At 41.4% G+C, this 25,784-nt stretch overlaps 1 protein-coding gene, 5 non-coding genes and 4 pseudogenes across 6 annotated transcripts in view; all 10 read left to right on the plus strand.

Annotated features, from left to right (window-relative positions):
• LOC133933462 (histone H4-like) overlaps positions 1–25,784 on the plus strand; it is a 556,161-nt gene that overhangs the window by 428,068 nt on the left and 102,309 nt on the right. The gene's annotated exons all lie outside the window — the stretch shown is intronic.
• Positions 21,447–21,565, plus strand: LOC133946763 (5S ribosomal RNA). The gene has a single exon (XR_009918444.1). It is a non-coding gene; the product is annotated as a 5S ribosomal RNA (ribosomal RNA).
• Positions 21,628–21,745, plus strand: LOC133943910 (5S ribosomal RNA; annotated as a pseudogene).
• Positions 21,808–21,916, plus strand: LOC133944196 (5S ribosomal RNA; annotated as a pseudogene).
• LOC133938394 (5S ribosomal RNA) lies at positions 21,979–22,097 on the plus strand (annotated as a pseudogene).
• Positions 22,160–22,278, plus strand: LOC133946417 (5S ribosomal RNA). Its single transcript, XR_009918112.1, has one exon. It is a non-coding gene; the product is annotated as a 5S ribosomal RNA (ribosomal RNA).
• On the plus strand, positions 22,341–22,459 carry LOC133945230 (5S ribosomal RNA). Its single transcript, XR_009916979.1, has one exon. It is a non-coding gene; the product is annotated as a 5S ribosomal RNA (ribosomal RNA).
• On the plus strand, positions 22,522–22,630 carry LOC133944061 (5S ribosomal RNA; annotated as a pseudogene).
• On the plus strand, positions 22,693–22,811 carry LOC133937083 (5S ribosomal RNA). The gene has a single exon (XR_009915152.1). It is a non-coding gene; the product is annotated as a 5S ribosomal RNA (ribosomal RNA).
• LOC133945290 (5S ribosomal RNA) lies at positions 22,874–22,992 on the plus strand. Its single transcript, XR_009917037.1, has one exon. It is a non-coding gene; the product is annotated as a 5S ribosomal RNA (ribosomal RNA).

Genomic DNA, 25,784 nt, shown 5'->3' on the forward strand with positions numbered 1-25,784 from the left:
CCATACCGTGCACTTTATAAGCTTTTAATCTAGAGATTGCTTTCCCTTTTTCCTCCATTGTAATATCTGCCATCAGGGCTTTATTCTGTTCTTCACCTATAGAGGGTAGATCCAATGAATGCTTCACTTTCTGGGTCACCAGTAGTTACAGGTTTGGCTCATACAGTGTTTTTTTGGTGAAGTCAGTTAGTTCCTAATGTTGTGCATTATTAGTAGACTTGACGTTGGCTAATTATTAATAATCATGAAATATTATTATTTAAAAAAATGTGTGTGAACCAGAGTCAGTGTGATGCACAGGGTTGTGTCTGACATCGGGAAGGGGCTATATGGGACCATTTTGTGGGGAGGGGGGGGTAGTGTCTTTGTCCAGGGTAGGAGGAAGAGGTGTGATAACTGTGAAGGGGGGTAGGAAATGCGGGGTAGGGTTAGATGTGGTTCATTGTCTGTCGAATCTGCAAAAGAAAGCATTCAGGTCGTTTGCACGTTTAAGGTCTTCCACACAGTGGGGGGGGACTTGGTTTTAAAGATGGTGATCACCTGAAGGCCTTTCCAGACTGACGAGGAGTCGTTAGCTGCACATTGTTGTTCCAGCTTCTTCAAGTACTGTCGTTTGTCCTCTTTAATCTCCTTGCCAAACGAGTCTGAACCTATCCTTGTCCCCACTCTTAAGGGCCACCTCCTTCTCTAAACAACCTGCTTGAGTTTTGCCGGTAACCAGTCCTTGTGTTGGAATACAGCTGTCCTCACAGAAGGGGATGTGTGAAGTCACAGCCTCTGTACATTTGCGGCGGCTGAGGAGATCGTCTCACTGTTAGGGGAAACCGTGGCGATGTATGAAGACAGAATGGAGCTGCTCACAAGCTAACGTTAGCTAGCCTCAGCTCTGCTAACATGAGTTGATCAAACTAACACTCCTTAAAGGGAATGATACGTTTAAAACAATGTCTGGTTGGTGAAATTGATGAAATGTGTAGATAGAAAGATTAGGAGTTTTGACCCTCCCCTGCAGCCAGTGGTCACATGTCCTTGATAATCATCTGCAAGATGCTGTTCAACCATTTTGGCTCCTTTTGTGTAAAAAGTCCTCCAGACTGCTTCGTCTCATCTTGAAAAACAGACACATATTGTGTGAGTAATTATGATACTGGCATATTATACATCACTGTTGTATCATATGAATAACAATAGACCCTTTTTTTGAGATGCTTGATTTCAAACGATTGCTGTGACACAATGAACACTAAAATCCCTGTATGTCATAGCAGCACTAGTCATAGTTGCAAGACAGCAACTGGAGAATCTGGGTTTTATTTAAGTACTAATACTAGTTTACAACGTGGATTGATTCAGTCACTGGAGTTGTGTAGTAGATGATCCCTGCTATTGTCACCGTGTTCATTTATCATAAATATGAGAAGAGCCAAGTATTTATTTAGAAGCAATGTATTTATTTAGAAGCAATGGAAGTCTAACAGGTATAGCCGGCATTCATTCACAGCCTCGGCTAAATCCGTTAGCAAGGGGTAGACAATAATGGTGCCGAACAGAAAGCGTTCCTAATAATTATAACAGTAGGTTTAATGTGATAGGTTAAAATATTGGAGGGGTGTCGCCGCAAATAAATTATGTTCTCCCTAGTTGGTCCAGAGCCGTAGTCCCACGCCTCTTGTCACTGAATCCAGGAAGTTACAAGGAGCCGCTCTCCGTCACGCTCCTTCTCTGATAGTTGCTAGGCAACTCTCCCTATCCTGACAGTTCCATGTTGTGTTTCATAAACTAGCCTTGAGTAAAGAATGTTGTGTTTCTGCTCTATCGGCTGTAAGAACTAATCCATACCAGTGTCACTCAGACCCTTTATCTACACACAGGTGTGAGACTGACCAGCGTTTTGACGCACATACATTTCTAGATAATTTCAATATTAAACACTAAGAGGAAAAAGGTTATTATTAATAATTTGTGTAAAGGCCTTATAAAGGCTCCTGTCCCCACCCTTTTTTTATTTGTTTAGAGTTCTGTTTCCATACCCCTCTTCACTCACAGATACACAGAGAAGATTTTGAAATCCCAACACTATTCCAGTCTATTCCTATTCCATTCCACGTGTTGATAATTGTAATATTTCTCGCTTGTTTCAGGACAAAAAGTAAAACTTGCAGTTCTGTCTCGCTCCAACTGCCATCTTTAGAAATCTCCCCATGATGCTTCAGCTTCAAGTGCTCGTGCCTCATGGTTGTGTTCTCTTCTTCAGAGTAGCAGAGGTTTTAGTGAGGGACGTTTTGACTTTTTCTCTCTCATAAACAAACTGCAAGGAAACGTTCTCTTTGTTAGCAAAATATAGATACCGAGAGACGTTTTCAACCTGAAAATAAAAGACATCATGTTCAGTGACCTTCTAGCAATGACTGTTTTGCTTCATATAAATGCGTATAAAGGTTTCTCAGAAAAAGTGTTAAACATTTATTGGTCCTTACCTCCTGTTTGTAATTTCGAATCTTTTTGTCTTTTTTCATTTGCATGGCAAAATCTTTGAGAAGTGGGTGGCTCATAGGATGTCTGTCCTTAAGGCCTTTCTCATACATTTCTTGCTTGCTTTTTTGAGCAAACTTTCTTGTTCGAGTGCCAACAGGGGCCTCGTCAGCCATGTCACCCCCTTCATTGTTAGAAGTCGTTCTAGTGGATGGTCCAGCTTCAGCATCTGTATTGGATAGTGTCTGAGCAGCTAAAGGCTCAGCATTGGCCTGAGAGTCGGGTATGCCAACGTATAACCATGTGGCGATTTTTCAGCTCCTCAACCAGTCTGTCAAAAAGAAAACAAGATATTTGAAATATCAGTATATAAAAATTCTTATCAAAAAAAAAAAGGAGCAAGATAACGTTCTGTAAGCCACTTACCTTTGGATTGGAATCTTCATTTGACATGATTTCAGTGAGGTCTGAATAATTGAAAATTCTGCCTTCCTTAAGGATCTCGCTTGCTTCTTTCTTGGCATTTTCAACAATGGCTTGTATATCTTCCCTCGAGCCATCTTTCATGCATACCCTCGTCAAATGGACAGACAGGATATCTTGTGTTTTGGAACAAGCAGGACATAGCAAATAGTGCCTGTTTGGAGCTTTCATGTAAAAGAAAAGAAAAGGCATGATTAACTTTTTTTAGTTTAACTCTACAGGCTATAAATAATTCCAAACATGTATTTATAAAACAGGAAAACATTAAAAATTCCTTACCGTGGAGCCATTTGTCAAACTGAGATAGGTCAGTGAAGATGAAGCAATAACAATTGGTTTTGTTTGTATCCAGCAGTAGATGGGAGGTTCTCCAGAGTGAATTAGATAGATAGATAGATAGATTACTTTATTCATCCCCGAAGGGAAATGAAGTCGTCATAGCAGCCGGTACATTTGAATAAAATAAAATAAAATAAAATAAAATAAAATAAAATAAAATAAAATAAAATAAAATAAAATAAAATAAAATAAAATAAAATAAAATAAAATAAAATAAAATAAAATAAAATAAAATAAAATAAAATATAAATATAAAATATTGAGGTAGAAACAATAAAAACAGAAACAGCTGGAAAGCCCAATACTTATACACAGATGAGACAGGGAATGTTGATGGGTGGAGCTACAACAAAATACTGGGTGCAATCAAAGGTGGCCTGCTATTCGTATCAAATAAAAGTGATAATTCTTTAGAGAACCCTCAAACAAAGGGTGCCTGGTATCCCCTTAAAATAAACACCTTTTTTTTGAGAATCTTCTGAATACAAACAAACAATTGTCAAAGATCATGGTCTCTCAGGTAGAAAGACCTTCTCTTGCATATGTCCATTCTTTCCAGGCTCTTTTTCTGTAAAGTTTCATCAAACACTGTGAGCCACACAGACCCCACCCTGAGTGCTCACCAAGGGTCATTCACCTACAGTCATTGCCACGACAGAAGTGTGAAGTGAGTTACACATCCTTTGTTATTGTTAATGACCCAGCCTTTCACAAAAAGCACAGCACAACACGCCCGCCGGTCCAACAACATTCCTCCAGCCAAGAAATATGAATGGAACTGAGGAATTATATCTATCAAGCTACCCCAAAGAGAAATACTTATTTATAATCTTTTAAAAATGAATTCCTCTGTTTGATGAAACTTTACAGAAAAACAATTTTGAGCCTGGAAAGAATGGACATATGCAAGAGAAGGTTTGATATGAATAGCAGGCCACCTTTGTTTGAGGGTTCAAGGGTGGATCGCATACACTAACCAACCAGCACCCAGTATTTTGTTGTAGCTCCACCCATCAACATTCCCTGTCTCATCTGTGTATAAGTATTGGGCTTTCCAGCTGTAATTCACTCTGGAGAACCTTTCCTCAACTGCTGGACTGGAGAATCATCCCTCAACTGCTGGATACAAACAAAACCAATTGTTATTGCTTCATCTTCACTGACCTATCTCAGTTTGACAAATGGCTCCAGGGTAAGAAATATTTAAAGTTTTCCTTAATAGCATGTATTCCAGTGGTGGGAGGTAGATTACTTAAGTAGATTTTTCACATATTTGTACTTTACTTGAGTATTTATTTTCCTGACGACTTTTAACTTGTACTCGTTACATTTTAACACAAATTTCTGTACTCTTATCTATTCTCAAAACTGGACGTGTCCAGTGATTTTTTTTTACTAGCACTGTGCAGGTTGTTAACCAAAGAGGAAAACTATCCTATTTGTTGTGCCTAGAACTTGTTTCCTTTTGCTGACTTATCACAAGGGGTATTGTGTATCACTCCTGCTACTGATTAGAAAACGAAAAGGTCCATGTTTAGTGATATTTACAGAATTGTTTAGCGGTTATACTGTGGTCTATTAGTGGTCTTAGGCAGACACAAGAGACACTTGTTTCTTACTATGTTCGTTCTTTGTTGTCCCTAGAAGTTCGAATGCACTAGTCCATTACTATTTGAACATCAGCATCTGGGGTTCAAAATTTGTAAAATTATAGAATATATGTATATTTTTGTTATAATTTTTCAGTCAGTTGAAATAAATCCTGAGGAGAACGATTTTGGGTTGTTTTGTGTCTGTATAGACTATAAAAAGCACTTTGCATTTTAAATTTTGGTACTTGTACTTTTACTTTTGATACTTAAGTACATTTCAACAGCAGATACTTTTAATACTTAAGTAAATTTAATATGAGCTACTTTAAGACTTTTACTTTTACCGGAGTCACTTTCAGGTACGATATCTGTACTTTCACTCAAGTATGGCATTCAAGTACTTTATACACCACTGATGTATTACCATGTGTAACCATTGTACAACTTTTGTTGTAATGACATATGGATTAATGTATTTATTTTCTTTTTCCAGGAAATCAAGCAGACACTGGCTCCTCTGTCCAGTTTGTATGAAGACCCAAGAATCCCTAAGCTGTCACCTGCGCAGATCATGCATGAAGGAATCAGAAGAATCAGACAGAGGAGAGGTGGTTGAAAAGGCCAAGAGTGATGTGTTGGACCTCCTGAAGACTAGACGGGCTTTTAGCTATAAAGTTCTTAGCCGCATTGTCTCATCTTCAAATCCACTTGAAAGACTGATTGTGGAGCTGAAAAGTCATCACATGTTTGTGACCGGAGAGCCTACACCTTTGCCCCAAGGGAATCCAAGGTTTGTCGCAGAAACTGGTGAGCCATCCGGAGAGGCAGGGTCATCTGACGTGGAATCTGCCAGCAGCGGTGAACTGTTTCAATGTAACCGGGAAACAGCTTACAAGGCCAGAACCTCATTGAAGAAAGCGAACGAAATGGGGATTCTGGAAAAGCATTCTATAGATCATCCACTGCTTCAGGGCTTTGCCGAACACCTACGGGTCAATATGGAAAATACGAAGTACAAACAGGAGGTTGAGACTGTTTCTCGGTACCTTTATTATGCCGACCCTGTCGAACCATCCTTGAAGTTTGTCAGGGACAGAGAGAAGCTCTTAAGCTACACAAGAAAACAGTCGGAGGCAAACTACAGGGCACAGACTTCAGTCAAGTACCTAAAGTGCTTGAAAAGGTTGGTACTTTTGTTTTATTATGATGTCAACAGTTTACACTATACACATAAATACTTGTTAATAAATGTACATAACTCAACTTAAATCCATCTCCTTCCTCCTTACAGATTCTTGGATTACAACACTGCATTGACCAATCTGAGAAAGGATGACAAGGCGCTCTACAATGACTGCGTTGATTTCGTGGATTACATTGGCTCTGTACAGAGTATGCTCTCTAAGCAAGTGAGCAAAGAGATTGTATCCAAGAGGCATGCCATCTTAATGGATAAAGATGTTCTTAGTCCTCGTGACTGCTGGGCCATTTTTGAGAAAGCTGAGGAAGGATTTTTGAACATCATGAATCAACTTGGTGACAGCTCTACCACCCCCCCGGAGGCTTCTCAGTGCATATTTGTGCTGTACTATCTGGAGGCAATCGTCATACTGAAGCACTGCCAAAGGCCATGTGTGGTGGAGAACATGAAGGTGAGTGTTACTGTCCTCTATTGATAGATTTCCCTTGACAGTTTAGCCATTACATTTACTAATCAATGGCATATCCTCATTTTCTACAGGTCGCCGAATGGCTTGGGCGGAAACAAGAAGCTGAACATACAATCATATATGCAGCACATTTTGCGGTTGGAATTGCCCTGTCGAAGCAGGAGGAGGAGTGGTTTGAAAAGTACTACACAAGAGTGCGACCACAACACCTTGCTGCAAAAGGGAAACGCAAGCGGGATGAACGGAATGACAAGGATGGTGATGAATTTTTCTTTGTCTCCTCAACGGGGAAGAAAATCAACAACCCAACCGCTGACCTGGACCGCCTGCATGAAAAGCACAACCTCCCCCATGTGAACAGCCAGACTGTGCGAAGAACATTTGAGACGGAAGCTAACCGCTTGGATGAGCCAAAGAAGGCATTGGTGGCTGGCTACCTGGCCCATTCTGTCAACACAACTGCAAAATACTATCGATTGAAAAATCCGGGGGCAGTTGTGGAGGGCGCTGATCTATTGGCCAAGATGGTTGAGGCGTCAAGGTGAGCACATTTTATATTTGTCAAGACAATGCCAACATAGTCAAGCACACTGTTTTTCTTCTAATCTCACTATTTTTCATTTTTATGTAGTGCCAGGCCTTCCAGAGAAGGCAACAGTCATGAGCCGTTTGGAGAAGGGCCTATTCATCTGTCTGATGAGTCTTCCAACCATGGTGACCATTGTGCTGACCTTTCATTGAAACAGCCAGTGATACATTTGCACAAGCTTCCAGGGGAAAATGAAAAGGTCAGGTTCCATGAGGCACTAAATCAACTCCTGAAAAAACACCCTGTTACACTGAGTGGGAAACAGCCACAAGTGAAAGAGCGCAGGAATGTCTCTCAAGACTGGGAGCAGAAGCTTTACACACACTGGCGGAAGATTCAATTTGAAAAGCGTATAAACCATACCCGTGGTGAGTACTTATTATTTAATTTTTTTGTATGTATTATTATTTATTTATATTTAACATTACTTTCAAGTAAGACTGATTGCACAAATCAAAGATTTCAATTATTGTATTCATGACTAACAAAACTTGTTATTTATTTTGACAGAACAATTCAGTCGGCGTATGCCAACAAAAGACCGAGTCGACGCATGGGTACGAAAGCAGGGATGGAAGGGGATGACTGCCAACATAGGCAGTGTAGTTATCGACAACTGGGCACCTTCTGGATCTGTTGACCGTATCATGGACAGCAAACAGATCCAGACAATGGTGAAAACACAGCAGTGGAAAGGACTTTACATTCAGGATTTCAACGAAAGGGGCAGAGGGATCGTTACGACACGCACATTTAAGGCTGGTGAGGTTGTCTGCGACTACCATGGAACTGTTGTTAGCAGAAAGAAGGGTGAGGAAATTCACAAAATCACCAATAAAAAGGAGACTGGCTATATCTTCTTTTTCTGGAACAGCAAAGGACAGGCAATGTGCATTGATGCCCACTCAGAGACTTGTCATTGCCACCCTGGGATGCAGACGGTTGGCAGGCTGATCAATCACTCCAAAAGAAAATCCAACATAAGGCCCATGCATTTTGCTGTTGACATGGATGGAGAAGAAAAGGATATCATCCTTTTCCTCGCAAACAGGACTTTACTGGTGGATGAGGAAGTTATGTTTGACTATGGAGTCAACAAGAACTCTTTTAACAGAGAGGGTGCAAGTTGTGAATTGCTCGACGACTAGCAAATATTGTCTCTGTACTTTTAAAACACAATTCCAGTAAAGTCAGCTGATCAGACATCCCTGAACCCTCTCTTCTTCCTCATCCTTCCATTCGTATGCACGTGGAACCCCTTGCCACTGTCACGGTAGTATTTATTTATTTAGAGCATCGGACCGATTCCCTCACATCTGTGGATCCTCACCTCCTCTGGGATATTATTTGGAAAGTTTCTTCATTTCCTGTAAGTGATCTCCAGTGCGCTCCGTGAGCCTGACGGCACAGTCACGTTCACTGCAGTGATTTGATGATACACGCAGTGTTTGAAGATATTATTAAAACCTATGAATGACTCGGCTCCGTAACTCCACGGTTAAATGGAATATAAACGTAATTTGCTGCAAGTTATGTTTAAATTAAAAGGTTCGAGTGGAACAGACATGTCGCTCGAGCAAAACTAAGCTGTTGGTTTTATTGTAAATGATGAAGTGGATCAATAATCTGACTTCAGTTCACCACCTCACGTCTGTGTCGCCACTTTCCCCTCTCCAAAACGTTCGTACGCATGGGTCAGAGTTTGCGTGGAAATACGCAACGTTTGCGTGAGAAGTGGCGTACGCACGTTTCAGCCCCCGCAACGGTTCTAAGTGAGACCTCCTGTTCTCTCCCCTCGTTGCTCCTCTCCACCTATTTCCCCTCTGTGCCTCGTTTGACCAGCGGTGGAAGTGTTTGGTCCGTGTGCCCTCTCACTGGCACTTTCCTGTCTGTTCTCTTGTTGTCCGTCCTTCACTTCACTTCTTTCATCTCCTCCTCTTGCTCTGTCCGTGACTGTTTTTACGTCTGTCTGCTCCTTCTCGTTTGTCGCCATGCTGTCCGTCTTTCGAGGTTAAACAAAAAAATCGAAATTTTCCCCAAACAGCAAGATCTGTCCGAGGGGGTTGTTTAAAATAATAAACTCTTCTTTTCGAACAAACCAAAAGCTGACAATACATTGACGTAGAAACTTATTTTACTTGTGGAATAGACACTTAAGTTTGGCTTCTTTCACTGCTCTTGCCATCTCACTGTGACGACCTCAATGGGCGTGTTCAGCGTGGTATATCTATCAGCGAATGATTCCACCCACAATACCTATTTATACATGTAAATAAATCAGGGGGAATGTTCAGAAAGAAAAAATTAAAGTGCAATTTTATCATAATATTGTGTGACAACCCTGGAGTTGTGCTGCTGTGGTGTTGTGCTTGTGTGTGTTTCAGGTTCCTGTAGGCTGCACACTGGGCTCTCCCCTTCACCAGATCTACCACCACATCCCAGCTTTTTCTTCTACTCTATCTACTTCTACCTATTCTTCTTATGTGTAAATCCAACCGGACGTTAGCGTTGTCATTGTCTTCCATTGCCATCTTCCAATAAACCAAACAAAGAAGAAGAAGTAGAAGTTGTCTCAGTTTAAAGATTGAGATCAATCTGAGACTTTTATTCTGGGTTCCTTTGTGAGCCTGCCAGAGAGGTGGCATCATGCAATGGATTTTCATATGCTCTCTTTTTCAACAATTTGGTTTACCTCTCTTTTAAACCCGATTCTGTGGCACATTTTGTGAATATATGTCTGATCTTTCACACAGTGTTTCTTCAATTAATAGACTTTTTTGCAGTCATTCCATGTTATTATTTTTCATGTTATATTTTTCATGTCATTGAGCTGACTTTTTAATCCAATGCGAGTTACAATAAGTGCATCAACCATGAGGGTACAAACCCAGAGCAGCAAGCATCATGTAAGACAGGTCAAGGTCCTCAAAGAGGAGGTGAAAGTGGCTGGAGATACTTGAAGATGTAACTCGTCACATCCCCCCCAAAGGCTTCTTCCGACTTTTGCTCAAATTCTATTTCTTTTCGCCCACTTCCATGGTTTGAGGTAATGTAGAAATCTTTTCCACCCTTTTTTGTTCTTTTTGGTCTCTGGTTTTTCATCAACTTCGACCTCTGGTTCCTCAACTGAGACCTCTGATTCATCTTGTGAGACCTCTGGTTCATCATCTGAGACCTCTGATTCATCTCCTGAGACTTCTGATTCATCTCCTGAGACCTCTGATTCATCTCCTGAGACCTCTGGTTCATCATTTAAGACCTTTGGCCTTTGGGGTTGGATGGGTGGTTTATGTATTAAGACCTTTGGCTCAACATTTGAGACCTTTAGAATATGATCTGAAACCTCTAAGTCATTGTCTGAGAAATCAGATTTAAGGTCCAATGAATCAGTGCCCTCTGGTCCATCAACTTTGACCTCTGGTTCATCATCCGAGACATCAGTTTCCAGGTCTGATATATTAAATTCTGTGTCCAACCGGTCTCGGGTCTCTGGCACCTCATTGTCTGAGACATCAGGTTCAAGGTCCCATGATTTAGAGTAATCATCCCAGGAATATGTCCTCTCTGAGTCCTTCATCTCATGATTTTAGACCTTTGGCTAATGGTCCGAGAATTTTAATTCATGGTCTTTGTCCTGCAAGACCTTCTGTTCATCCTGTGAGATCCTCTGGTCATATCCAGAGATCTTCTGTGACATGTTTTCATTGAATGGATTGACTTCCTTTAATCCTATTAGCTTCCAGTTCTTAACTCTGCAAGTATTTATAAATTGTTCTATAGTAGAAACAGAGTTCTGGTGCTCCATCTCCATGACTTTGATAACATCCGCTGAAGCCACAGACTTCCTCAGCTCCATTTGAAGCTGCTCTTTGAGGACCTGGATTTTCCTTTCATAAACAGAGATCTTTTGTTTATCCTCGGAGATCTTCTGTTCATACCCAGATCACTTTTGTTTGTCCTTGGAGATGTCCTTGGGGACCTATGACAGGAATATTGGTCTAACCAGGGAGTATTCGTTTGTTATAAGTTGGGCAGGCGGCGCCCGCCGTACGCAGCGGGACTAATCCACCCGTGCCTTGAAAATAATGCGTAGTAATTTTCCCCTGGGGTTTTAAACAGGGCAAATTGTTACAGGCTTTTTGCTTCAGCTGGATGTTGCAGTGCTCTTACTATGTGATCTTTGTGTTGAGAGACAGAATAGTTTGGTTCTTTTCTTTAATAATGTACTTCTTTTGTAGATACTACAATCTTTAAAAGCTCTTCCTTCTTTTTACAGAGTGACCCCTCTAAGATCTCTTGAATGCAGGGCACATTTTGGGAGCTGGTTATAAGCGTATGAAGTAATGTTTTCAGGATCTCCTTCTCTGCTTTTTCTTGTTTGTATTTTTCCTCCATACAGTGAAGGTCCTTCTGAAGCTTCTTAATAAGAGTGCTTATCTCTTCACAAAGGGAACTCCCCCCCCTTAATGGTTACCACCTCACGTCTGCCTGGATAACGTTGTTCATTTTGGAGCAGATGGTTCTGGGTGATTCTTGGTAACCTGTTCACTGTTGCCATCTTCCTTAAGAATATAAGCTCTTCTTCTTGTATTGTAGGCGGTTGGCAAGTAAGTAGAGTGCAGTACCGCCACATCGGGTACACATGATGAGTTCATTATGTATTCAAAGGAGAGTGGACTCCAAAGAAATGATACCAAAGATCATAGGAGTTTGCACTACTTTGAACTTTTCAATCATTTCCTGTCCTTTGTATTTCAATGAACAAGAATCAGAAAGTTTTGATGGAATTTTTCAAAAACAATTCAGAGGACAACAACGCTTTGTTTTCGAGCAAAATGCATTAAAGACTGAGTGTAATATTTTAAAAAATGAGTGTGTGTGTATGGAATGTTTTAACCTCTTTCTGCTCCACATAATTGAACAGTTAAGGATTTATTTTGACAATGTGTCGTAAATAAAGTTATCTCGTCTGATCTTGGTAGGTAAGAAGGGTTGGTCCTGGTTAGTACTTGGATGGGAGACTGCCTGAGAGTACCAGGTGCTGTTGGCTTTTGTCCACCTTTCTCTGATGTATTCACATGTATGAATAAGGTATAGGGGGTGGAGTAATTCTCTTACGGGTTAAGCTCAGCCAAACTACCGTTACAAACTCGTATTTACCCGGACAAAAAAGAGTTTTTTAGATGTAAATTCCACTTTGACGAGTATAGGACTATTAAATCTAAGACACACATGTCAGAACATTCAAAACTTCAAACACACACCATGTGGAAGTATAGAGCTTTACTCGAGATAAGAAAAAAAAAATCAGTTAAGTTATGGGCTTCAACTCTTGGGTCTATTTTGTCCCATTTTTAACTTAAAAAGCCAAAGTTAGTCACTTTCAGCAGTAAGTGAGATCATGTTTAGATGGCAAGGACAAGGTAAACATAACAGATAACATGGGAGAGGATAAAGGATTCATTTAGCAGAGGATGGTTTTGATCCATCGACCTCTGGGTTTTGGGCCCTGCAGGCTCCCGCTGCTCCACTTTGCTCTTTTACACTGAAAGAGTTTAATCTGAACACAGTCTATGGTTTCAACGGGTTTGCTTAGAAGTTAAATCAACTGGACTCGGAGAAAAAGATTGGCAAATGTGAAAGAATTTGCCTCAATTGGAAGGTGCACAGTGTTAGGGGAGAGCAGGGTAATGTGGGTCAGTATGTTATTTCACAAAAATGTGTTTTTTGCATGTAAAAGTAAATTTTCTTGCTTTGAACTTAGTCAACTGTTGTGTCAAAACAAATTGAATCAGTTAAAAAATCTTGTATCATAAATGTTGGTGAACTTCCAACATATAAAACCATGTGATTGATGCTAGCTGAAGATTAGCCTGAATTGCTAAGAGATGATGTTTTTTCTGAAACGGTGGCTGTGGGGTAAAGTCGGACAAATGCTGTGGAGCACAAGTTAAGTTTAGTCTTAAACATATTCTGGTGTTCTATTACATTATATGTTTTTTATTTTTAATGTCATAAACATTGTAGAAAATCAATCATGCCAAGAAACTACACCAGGAAGACAACCTTGGGCCAAATACCCGTCGCAGAGATGGAGAGTGCAGCCGCTGAGGTCATGCAAGGAAAGAAGTCCTTAAGAAAAGCTGGAAGGGATAGGAATATTGACAAGACAACCCTCATTAAGAAAAAAAGAGAAAGGGAAAGGGAGAGAGGTGTCCATAAATCTTTATTCTGGCGTTTGGTGAGGAGTATAGAGTTCTGATACAGTTAATAAAATCATCCTTAAAGCCAAATCTTCTCAACGCCAAGTACAGATATTTCCAGTGATCAGAATCGAATGCCTTTTCCCGCATCTAAACTAATCACTGTGGCTCCAATATTCTCACATGATCGATAAAGTGTAGCACCCGTCTAATATTATCTTGTGTCTGCCTTTCACACACAAAGCCAGTTTGGTGTGGATCCACTAGTTCTACTATTATATGCTCTAACCTTTTTACTAGTATTGATGCATACAACTTGTAGTCTATATTGAGTACTGAAATTGGCCTTTATGCGCTACATTATTTTCTGTCCTCCCCCTCCTTAGGAATAACCAAAATTTTTGCCTCCATCCATGTACCTGGTGGTTCACATTTTTCAGTGTATAGTTGAAGCAGTCAAAAAGCATAGGCACTATTTGGTCCTTAAAGGCCTTGTACCACTCGGATGGGAAGCCATCCATACCGTGCACTTTATAAGCTTTTAATCTAGAGATTGCTTTCCCTTTTTCCTCCATTGTAATATCTGCCATCAGGGCTTTATTCTGTTCTTCACCTATAGAGGGTAGATCCAATGAATGCTTCACTTTCTGGGTCACCAGTAGTTACAGGTTTGGCTCATACAGTGGTTTTTTGGTGAAGTCAGTTAGTTCCTAATGTTGTGCATTATTAGTAGACTTGACGTTGGCTAATTATTAATAATCATGAAATATTATTATTTAAAAAAATGTGTGTGAACCAGAGTCAGTGTGATGCACAGGGTTGTGTCTGACATCGGGAAGGGGCTATATGGGACCATTTTGTGGGGAGGGGGGGGTAGTGTCTTTGTCCAGGGTAGGAGGAAGAGGTGTGATAACTGTGAAGGGGGGTAGGAAATGCGGGGTAGGGTTAGATGTGGTTCATTGTCTGTCGAATCTGCAAAAGAAAGCATTCAGGTCGTTTGCACGTTTAAGGTCTTCCACACAGTGGGGGGGGACTTGGTTTTAAAGATGGTGATCACCTGAAGGCCTTTCCAGACTGACGAGGAGTCGTTAGCTGCACATTGTTGTTCCAGCTTCTTCAAGTACTGTCGTTTGTCCTCTTTAATCTCCTTGCCAAACGAGTCTGAACCTATCCTTGTCCCCACTCTTAAGGGCCACCTCCTTCTCTAAACAACCTGCTTGAGTTTTGCCGGTAACCAGTCCTTGTGTTGGAATACAGCTGTCCTCACAGAAGGGGATGTGTGAAGTCACAGCCTCTGTACATTTGCGGCGGCTGAGGAGATCGTCTCACTGTTAGGGGAAACCGTGGCGATGTATGAAGACAGAATGGAGCTGCTCACAAGCTAACGTTAGCTAGCCTCAGCTCTGCTAACATGAGTTGATCAAACTAACACTCCTTAAAGGGAATGATACGTTTAAAACAATGTCTGGTTGGTTAAATTGATGAAATGTGTAGATAGAAAGATTAGGAGTTTTGACCCTCCCCTGCAGCCAGTGGTCACATGTCCTTGATAATCATCTGCACGATGCTGTTCAACCATTTTGGCTCCTTTTGTGTAAAAAGTCCTCCAGACTGCTTCGTCTCATCTTGAAAAACAGACACATATTGTGTGAGTAATTATGATACTGGCATATTATACATCACTGTTGTATCATATGAATAACAATAGACCCTTTTTTTGAGATGCTTGATTTCAAACGATTGCTGTGACACAATGAACACTAAAATCCCTGTATGTCATAGCAGCACTAGTCATAGTTGCTAGACAGCAACTGGAGAATCTGGGTTTTATTTAAGTACTAATACTAGTTTACAACGTGGATTGATTCAGTCACTGGAGTTGTGTAGTAGATGATCCCTGCTATTGTCACCGTGTTCATTTATCATAAATATGAGAAGAGCCAAGTATTAATTTAGAAGCAATGTATTTATTTAGAAGCAATGGAAGTCTAACAGGTATAGCCGGCATTCATTCACAGCCTCGGCTAAATCCGTTAGCAAGGGGTAGACAATAATGGTGCCGAACAGAAAGCGTTCCTAATAATTATAACAGTAGGTTTAATGTGATAGGTTAAAATATTGGAGGGGTGTCGCCGCAAATAAATTATGTTCTCCCTAGTTGGTCCAGAGCCGTAGTCCCACGCCTCTTGTCACTGAATCCAGGAAGTTACAAGGAGCCGCTCTCCGTCACGCTCCTTCTCTGATAGTTGCTAGGCAACTCTCCCTATCCTGACAGTTCCATGTTGTGTTTCATAAACTAGCCTTGAGTAAAGAATGTTGTGTTTCTGCTCTATCGGCTGTAAGAACTAATCCATACCAGTGTCACTCAGACCCTTTATCTACACACAGGTGTGAGACTGACCAGCGTTTTGACGCACATACATTTCTAGATAATTTCAATATTAAACACTAAGAGGAAAAAGGTTATTATTAATAATTTGTGTAAAGGCCTTATAAAGGCTCCTGTCCCCACCCTTTTTTTATTTGTTTAGAGTTCTGTTTCCATACCCCTCTTCACTCACAGATACACAGAGAAGATTTTGAAATCCCAACACTATTCCAGTCTATTCCTATTCCATTCCACGTGTTGATAATTGTAATATTTCTCGCTTGTTTCAGGACAAAAAGTAAAACTTGCAGTTCTGTCTCGCTCCAACTGCCATCTTTAGAAATCTCCCCATGATGCTTCAGCTTCAAGTGCTCGTGCCTCATGGTTGTGTTCTCTTCTTCAGAGTAGCAGAGGTTTTAGTGAGGGACGTTTTGACTTTTTCTCTCTCATAAACAAACTGCAAGGAAACGTTCTCTTTGTTAGCAAAATATAGATACCGAGAGACGTTTTCAACCTGAAAATAAAAGACATCATGTTCAGTGACCTTCTAGCAATGACTGTTTTGCTTCATATAAATGCGTATAAAGGTTTCTCAGAAAAAGTGTTAAACATTTATTGGTCCTTACCTCCTGTTTGTAATTTCGAATCTTTTTGTCTTTTTTCATTTGCATGGCAAAATCTTTGAGAAGTGGGTGGCTCATAGGATGTCTGTCCTTAAGGCCTGTCTCATACATTTCTTGCTTGCTTTTTTGAGCAAACTTTCTTGTTCGAGTGCCAACAGGGGCCTCGTCAGCCATGTCACCCCCTTCATTGTTAGAAGTCGTTCTAGTGGATGGTCCAGCTTCAGCATCTGTATTGGATAGTGTCTGAGCAGCTAAAGGCTCAGCATTGGCCTGAGAGTCGGGTATGCCAACGTATAACCATGTGGCGATTTTTCAGCTCCTCAACCAGTCTGTCAAAAAGAAAACAAGATATTTGAAATATCAGTGTATAAAAATTCTTATCAAAAAAAAAAAGGAGCAAGATAACGTTCTGTAAGCCACTTACCTTTGGATTGGAATCTTCATTTGACATGATTTCAGTGAGGTCTGAATAATTGAAAATTCTGCCTTCCTTAAGGATCTCGCTTGCTTCTTTCTTGGCATTTTCAACAATGGCTTGTATATCTTCCCTCGAGCCATCTTTCATGCATACCCTCGTCAAATGGACAGACAGGATATCTTGTGTTTTGGAACAAGCAGGACATAGCAAATAGTGCCTGTTTGGAGCTTTCATGTAAAAGAAAAGAAAAGGCATGATTAACTTTTTTTAGTTTAACTCTACAGGCTATAAATAATTCCAAACATGTATTTATAAAACAGGAAAACATTAAAAATTCCTTACCGTGGAGCCATTTGTCAAACTGAGATAGGTCAGTGAAGATGAAGCAATAACAATTGGTTTTGTTTGTATCCAGCAGTAGAGGGGAGGTTCTCCAGAGTGAAATAGATAGATAGATAGATGAAGTCGTCATAGCAGCCGGTACATTTGAATAAAATAAAATAAAATAAAATAAAATAAAATAAAATAAAATAAAATAAAATAAAATAAAATAAAATAAAATAAAATAAAATAAAATAAAATAAAATAAAATAAAATAAAATAAAATAAAATAAAATAAAATAAAATAAAATAAAATAAAATAAAATAAAATAAAATATTGAGGTAGAAACAATAAAAACAGAAACAGCTGGAAAGCCCAATACTTATACACAGATGAGACAGGGAATGTTGATGGGTGGAGCTACAACAAAATACTGGGTGCAATCAAAGGTGGCCTGCTATTCGTATCAAATAAAAGTGATAATTCTTTAGAGAACCCTCAAACAAAGGGTGCCTGGTATCCCCTTAAAATAAACACCTTTTTTTTGAGAATCTTCTGAATACAAACAAACAATTGTCAAAGATCAGGGTCTCTCAGGTAGAAAGACCTTCTCTTGCATATGTCCATTCTTTCCAGGCTCTTTTTCTGTAAAGTTTCATCAAACACTGTGAGCCACACAGACCCCACCCTGAGTGCTCACCAAGGGTCATTCACCTACAGTCATTGCCACGACAGAAGTGTGAAGTGAGTTACACATCCTTTGTTATTGTTAATGACCCAGCCTTTCACAAAAAGCACAGCACAACACGCCCGCCGGTCCAACAACATTCCTCCAGCCAAGAAATATGAATGGAACTGAGGAATTATATCTATCAAGCTACCCCAAAGAGAAATACTTATTTATAATCTTTTAAAAATGAATTCCTCTGTTTGATGAAACTTTACAGAAAAACAATTTTGAGCCTGGAAAGAATGAACATATGCAAGAGAAGGTTTGATATGAATAGCAGGCCACCTTTGTTTGAGGGTTCAAGGGTGGATCGCATACACTAACCAACCAGCACCCAGTATTTTGTTGTAGCTCCACCCATCAACATTCCCTGTCTCATCTGTGTATAAGTATTGGGCTTTCCAGCTGTAATTCACTCTGGAGAACCTTTCCTCAACTGCTGGACTGGAGAATCATCCCTCAACTGCTGGATACAAACAAAACCAATTGTTATTGCTTCATCTTCACTGACCTATCTCAGTTTGACAAATGGCTCCAGGGTAAGAAATATTTAAAGTTTTCCTTAATAGCATGTATTCCAGTGGTGGGAGGTAGATTACTTAAGTAGATTTTTCACATATTTGTACTTTACTTGAGTATTTATTTTCCTGACGACTTTTAACTTGTACTCGTTACATTTTAACACAAATTTCTGTACTCTTATCTATTCTCAAAACTGGACGTGTCCAGAGTTTTTTTCCTAGCACTGTGCAGGTTGTTAACCAAAGAGGAAAACTATCCTATTTGTTGTGCCTAGAACTTGTTTCCTTTTGCTGACTTATCACAAGGGGTATTGTGTATCACTCCTGCTACTGATTATAAAACGAAAAGGTCCATGTTTAGTGATATTTACAGAATTGTTTAGTGGTTATACTGTGGTCTATTAGTGGTCTTAGGCAGACACAAGAGACACTTGTTTATTACTATGTTCGTTCTTTGTTGTCCCTAGAAGTTCGAATGCACTAGTCCATTACTATTTGAACCTCAGCATCTGGGGTTCAAAATTTGTAAAATTATAGAGTATATGTATATTTTTGTTATAATTTTTCAGTCAGTTGAAATAAATCCTGAGGAGAACGATTTTGGGTTGTTTTGTGTCTGTATAGACTATAAAAAGCACTTTGCATTTTAAATTTTGGTACTTGTACTTTTACTTTTGATACTTAAGTACATTTCAACAACAGATACTTTTAATACTTAAGTAAATTTAATATGAGGTACTTTAAGACTTTTACTTTTACCAGAGTCACTTTCAGGTACGATATCTGTACTTTCACTCAAGTATGGCATTCAAGTACTTTATACACCACTGATGTATTACCATGTGTAACCATTGTACAACTTTTGTTGTAATGACATTTGGATTAATGTATTTATTTTCTTTTTCCAGGAAATCAAGCAGACACTGGCTCCTCTGTCCAGTTTGTATGAAGACCCAAGAATCCCTAAGCTGTCACCTGCGCAGATCATGCATGAAGGAATCAGAAGAATCAGACAGAGAAGAGGTGGTAGAAAAGGCCAAGATTGATGTGTTTGACCTCCTGAAGACTAGACAGGCTTTTAGCTATAAAGTTCTTAGCCGCATTGTCTCATCTTCAAATCCACTTGAAAGACTGATTGTGGAGCTGAAAAGTCATCACATGTTTGTGACCGGAGAGCCTACACCTTTGCCCCAAGGGAATCCAAGGTTTGTCGCAGAAACTGGTGAGCCATCCGGAGAGGCAGGGTCATCTGACGTGGAATCTGCTAGCAGCGGTGAACTGTTTCAATGTAACCGGGAAACAGCTTACAAGGCCAGAACCTCATTGAAGAAAGCGAACAAAATGGGGATTCTGGAAAAGCATTCTATAGATCATCCACTGCTTCAGGGCTTTGCCAAACACCTACGGGTCAATATGGAAAATACGAAGTACAAACAGCAGGTTGAGACTGTTTCTCGGTACCTTTATTATGCCGACCCTGTTGAACCATCCTTGAAGTTTGTCAGGGACAGAGAGAAGCTCTTAAGCTACACAAGAAAACAGTCGGAGGCAAACTACACGGCACAGACTTCAGTCAAGTACCTAAAGTGCTTGAAAAGGTTGGTACTTTTGTTTTATTATGATGTCAACAGTTTACACTATACACATAAATACTTGTTATTGCATGTACATAACTTAACTTAAATCCATCTCCTTCCTCCTTACAGATTCTTGGATTACAACACTGCATTGACCAATCTGAGAAAGGATGACAAGGCGCTCTACAATGACTGCGTTGATTTCGTGGATTACATTGAATCTGTGCAGAGTATGCTCTCTAAGCAAGTGAGCAAAGAGATTGTATCCAAGAGGCATGCCATGTTAATGGATAAAGATGTTCTTAGTCCTCGTGACTGCTGGGCCATTTTTGAGAAAGCTGAGGAAGGATTTTTGAACATCATGAATCAACTTGGTGACAGCTCTACCCCCCCCCTGGCGGCTTCTCAGTGCATATTTGTGCTGTACTATCTGGAGGCAATCATCATACTGAAGCACTGCCAAAGGCCATGTGTGGTGGAGAACATGAAGGTGAGTGTTACTGTCCTCTTATCGTATATCTTGGGCAGCCAAGAGGTCGATGATGGTGAAGTTGATGCTGAAGGAAGAATTCTCCGCAGACCCAGAACTTGCTTGTATAGTTAAAGTTTATTACACAGAAGTCTTCACAGGTCAGGACGGACTCTAGAATCCGTAGACATTCACACGCCAATAGTGAAGCCTGCTTTGCAGGCGTCAAACATACAATATATATAGGGGTTGCCTACGCCCATGGCAACATCCCACATCCCATGGTTGAGAGGTGCATGACTACATCTGTTTGAACACATAAAATGTAAATGTAAGGATGAATTCATAACATCATGCCTCGTGCTTAATAGAAGAAAACCCATTTTCTACACTCATCCCTTAAGGGGTCAAAGATCATACCCTAGGGGAGAGAACTAACAAGAAATGCATAGAAGAACTACTGACAGTGTAAAGATGGGGGCGTCATGCTTAAACATGTGATTTCTGGTTCATACTAAGGTTAAAACTAGCAGAATATACTAGACTCTATTGATAGATTTCCCTTGACAGTTTAGCCATTACATTTACTAATCAATGGCATATCCTCATTTTCTACAGGTCGCCGAATGGCTTGGGCGGAAACAAGAAGCGGAACATGCAATCATATATCCAGCACATTTTGCGGTTGGAATTGCCCTGTCGAAGCAGGAGGAGGAGTGGTTTGAAAAGTACTACACAAGAGTGCGACCACAACACCTTGCTGCAAAAGGGAAACGCAAGCGGGATGAACGGAATGACAAGGATGGTGATGAATTTTTCTTTGTCTCCTCAACGGGGAAGAAAATCAACAACCCAACCGCTGACGTGGACCGCCTGCATGAACAGCACAACCTCCCCCCTGTGAACAGCCAGACTGTGCGAAGAACATTTGAGACGGAAGCTAAGCAGGGTCGGGCCTGGTTAGTACTTGGATGGAAGACTGCCTGGGAATACCAGGTGCTGTAAGCTTTTTTCCACTTTTACCTGACATATATACATGTATAAATAAGGTTCAGAGGGTTGATTCATTCGCATACAGCCACACCAACCTGAATACGCCCGATCTCGTCTGATCTCGGAAGCTAAGCAGGGTGGGGCCTGGTTAGTACTTGGATGGGAGACTGCCTGGGAATACCAGGTGCTGTACGCTTTTTTCCAGTCTTACCTGACGTATTTACATGTATAAATAAGGTTCAGAGGGTGGACTCGTTCGCTTACGGCCACACCAACCTGTCCAGCCCGATTTCGTCTGATCTCGGAAGCTAAGCAGGGTCGGGCCTGGTTAGTACTTGGATGGGAGACTGCCTACGAATACCAGCTGCTGTAAGCTTTTTTCTTCTTTTACCTGACTTATTTACATGTATAAATAAGGTTCAGAGGGTGGACTCATTCGCTTACAGCCACACCAACCCGATCTCGTCTGATCTCGGAAGCTAAGCAGGGTCGGGCCTGGTTAGTACTTGGATGGGAGACTGCCTGAGAATACCAGGTGCTGTACGCATTTTTCCACTTTTACCTGACGTATTAACATGTATAAATAAGGTTCAGAGGGTTGACTCCATCGCTTACGGCCACACCAACCTGAATACAACCGATCTCGTCTGATCTCGGAAGCTAAGCAGGGTCGGGCCTGTTTAGTACTTGGATGGCAGACTGCCTAGGAATACCAGGTGCTGTAAGCTTTTTTCTTCTTTTACCTGACGTATTTACATGTATAAATAAGGTTCAGAGGGTGGACTCATTCGCTTACGGCCACACCAACCTGAATACGCCCGATCTCGTCTGATCTCGGAAGCTAAGCAGGGTCGGGCCTGGTTACTACTTGGATGGGAGACTGCCTGGGAATACCAGGTGCTGTAAGCTTTTTTCCACTTTTACCTGACGTATTTACATGTATAAATAAGGTTCAGAGGGTTGACTCAATCGCTTACGGCCACACCAACCTGAATACGCCCGATCTCGTCTGATCTCGGAAGCTAAGTAGGGTCGGGCCTGGTTAGTACTTGGATGGGAGACTGCCTGGGAATACCAGGTGCTGTAAGCTTTTGTCTTCTTTTACCTGACGTATTTACATGTATAAATAAGGTTCAGAGGGTGGACTCATTCGCTTACAGCCATACCAACCCGATCTCGTCTGATCTCGGAAGCTAAGCAGGGTTGGGCCTGGTTAGTACTTGGATGGGAGACTGCCTGGGAATACCAGGTTCTGTAAGCTTTCTTCCACTTTTACCTGACTTATTTACATGTATAAATAAGGGTCAGAGGGTGGACTCATTCGCTTACGGCCACACCAACCTGAATACGCCCGATCTCGTCTGATCTCTGAAGCTAAGCAGGGTCGGGCCTGGTTAGTACTTGAATGGGAGACTTCCTGGGAATACCAGGTGCTGCAAGCTTTTTTCTTCTTTTACCTGACGTATTTACATGTATAAATAAGGTTCAGAAGGTGGACTCATTCGCTTACGGCCAAACCAACCTGAATACGCCCGATCTCGTCTGATCTCGGAAGCTAAGCAGGGTCGGGCCTGGTTAGTACTTGGATGGGACACTGCCTGGGAATACCAGGTGCTGTAAGCTTTTTTCTTCTTTTACCTGATGTATTTACATGTATAAATAAGGGTCAGAGGGTGGACTCATTCGCTTACGGCCACACCAACCTGAATATGCCCGATCTCGTCTGATCTCGGAAGCTAAGCAGGGTCGGGCCTGGTTAGTACCGCGTGCGTGCACAGCGTTTTGTACCGCGTGCATGCACAGCGTTTTGAAGCCCAACCATGCGTCCCACAAATCGAGACCGTGTCACGCGAAATCAATGCTTTCTCAAAAAAAGGTTGGTCGCTCTCTACATCCTGGAGCCCCAGGCAGCCAAACGAACATTACTTGACAGTTCAGCTCGCTACTGTTGCCACACCCCCCTCTCAGTTGAACTGCTGACTAGGTTGTTGTCAACTTTTTCGTTGTTGTCATGACAGCGCACGCACGCGCATACCAGATGCACACTGGGAAGGAACTTTTAGATGCGCGCTTTCCAATTCAAAAAATGGCGGAGTCTGAGGCATCGCGATCTCCAATTAAAAAGAAGGTGAGAAGGTGTGGGTACAAGAAAGACTGGGAAAATGAATATTTGTGGCTGACAGGTATTCAGGGGGATACCGAGAGGGCTTTTTGTGACCTTTGCAAAACGTCCTTCTCAATCGGACATGGAGGGGAATATGATATTAAACGACACAGACTCACGGACACTCACAAGAAACGTGTCCAACAGAAAGAGACATCCAAATCTATGGATGCTTTCCTCCGACCTAAAAACGACTGTCTAGCTGACAAAGTGACTGCTGCAGAGGTGACCAGTGTGTATCACACTGTCCAACACGTTACATCATATCGAGCAGGAGATTGTGGCACAAAGCTAGCCCCAACGATGTATCCAGACTCTGACATTGCCAAGAGGACGGCCTGTGGTCGGACGAAGGCAGAAGCCATTGTCACGAATGTACTTGGCTCTGCCTCTGTCGAAGATTTCTTGAAAGTCCTCTGAAGACCACTGAATGAGCAACGAGAGGCAACCAAAGGTAGTTATGTTCATGGATGTTACATTGTTGTGTGTTAGCTATTTGTGTAGCGTTAGCTAGCTAATGTTAGCTAATCATCTTCTGCTGTATGTTAAAAGTCAACTCTTCCTTCAGTTCACTGAAATTGCATTCTTAGCTAACATAATGCTGCTCATCCATGCCTTCGTGAAACCAGGCTCTGTGTATCCTTACATGATTGTGAGCAACATTTCACTATTCGTTATCTCCCAAACTGAACAAACAAAACAACTATAATTTTTGAAAGGTATAAATATTTCTATAGATAATATATCTTGAATTTTTATAATAATCTGTTTTTAGAGAATCTCTTTTAAATTCACCCCATCTGTGTGTGTGTCTCCACAGCCCACACGCCATTCTTCTCAGTGGCTTCAGACGCCTCCAATCATGGGACCACCAAGCTCTTCCCACTGTCAGTGCGTTACTGGACGCCAGACTTGGGAGTACAGACGAAGGTCCTAGATTTCTATGATGACAGTGATGAAACATCTGCCGCAATCCACAACCAGATAGTCACCAAGCTGGAGGAAAACGGACTGCGACTAGACATGATATCTGCGTATTCTGCTGACAATGCTAGTGTGAATTACGGGAGATACAACTCTGTCTACCAGAAACCGAAAGAGAACAACAATTGCCTTTTGAATGCAAACTGTGTGGCCCACATTGTTCACAACAGTGCAAAACACGCAGGAGATCAGCTAAATATCGACATTGAAAATGTCGTCAACAAGACCTTTAGCCACTTCTCCTCATCTGCCAAACGCACTGAGGAACTTAAGTCAATTCACACGTTTGTGGAGATAGAGTACCAGCCCCTGCTTAGAAATGTGCCCACAAGATGGCTGAGCTTATGGCCTGCAGTGAAGAGGCTTCACGACAGCTGGGCTCCTATCAAGACCTACTTTCTCTCATTGGGAGAGGACGGGTGCCCAAAGTCACTATGGCGGCTGTTCAAGGATGACCAGGATGGTGAGGGCAACCCCCTTGATCTACAGGTAATTCATTTTAATTGCACTCAACTTTTTTTTTCATCTAAGTATTATTACATGAAACAGGGATTAGAGAAATGATGATAATGCAAACAGTGCCAGCACACAGGATCATTGACTCTCTTTACGTATTTTAGGTTTACCTGTCCTTCCTCAGCAATGCGCTGAAGATTTTCCACGACACTGTGCTGGCGCTGGAGCAAGAGGATGGGACTGTCTGTGAGCTCTACAATACGATGTTCACCCTAAAAACCAATCTACAGCTACGACAGAGTGATGGTTTCTTTGGGGCCCAGACGGATGTACTCCTCCAGCAGTTTCGAGACAGACAGGCCGCTGTGCTCAGAGAGGACATGTGCAACTTCTACCAGTCCTCTCTCACCTACCTGGAGCAGCGCTATGACTTCTCAGACTCCAACTACCAGAAGAAATTGGCTAGCCTGGCACTAAAGAACAGCCCATTCAACTTCTCCCATCTCTGTGAAGCTGTAGAGGTCCTGCAGCTAAGCAAGAAGTTGGACATGGATGCGCTATATGATGAGTATTGTGTCGTTCTGCCACACCAACAGGCCATCGTGCAGTCTGGAGCTCCAGTCGGGGAGAAGTGGGCCACCTTACTCAAGCACACACACACACCAAACATGACAGCATTAGCTTCTTTCCTCTTGAGTGTACCAATCACCAATGCTTCAGTGGAGAGGGTCTTTTCACTGATGACAGGATGCTGGACGGACACAAGGAACAGATGTTCGGTAAACCTCATCAAGTCAGAAATCCAGGTGAA

This window comes from Platichthys flesus, chromosome 22 (assembly GCF_949316205.1).
Source record: "Platichthys flesus chromosome 22, fPlaFle2.1, whole genome shotgun sequence".
Taxonomy (NCBI): domain Eukaryota; kingdom Metazoa; phylum Chordata; class Actinopteri; order Pleuronectiformes; family Pleuronectidae; genus Platichthys; species Platichthys flesus.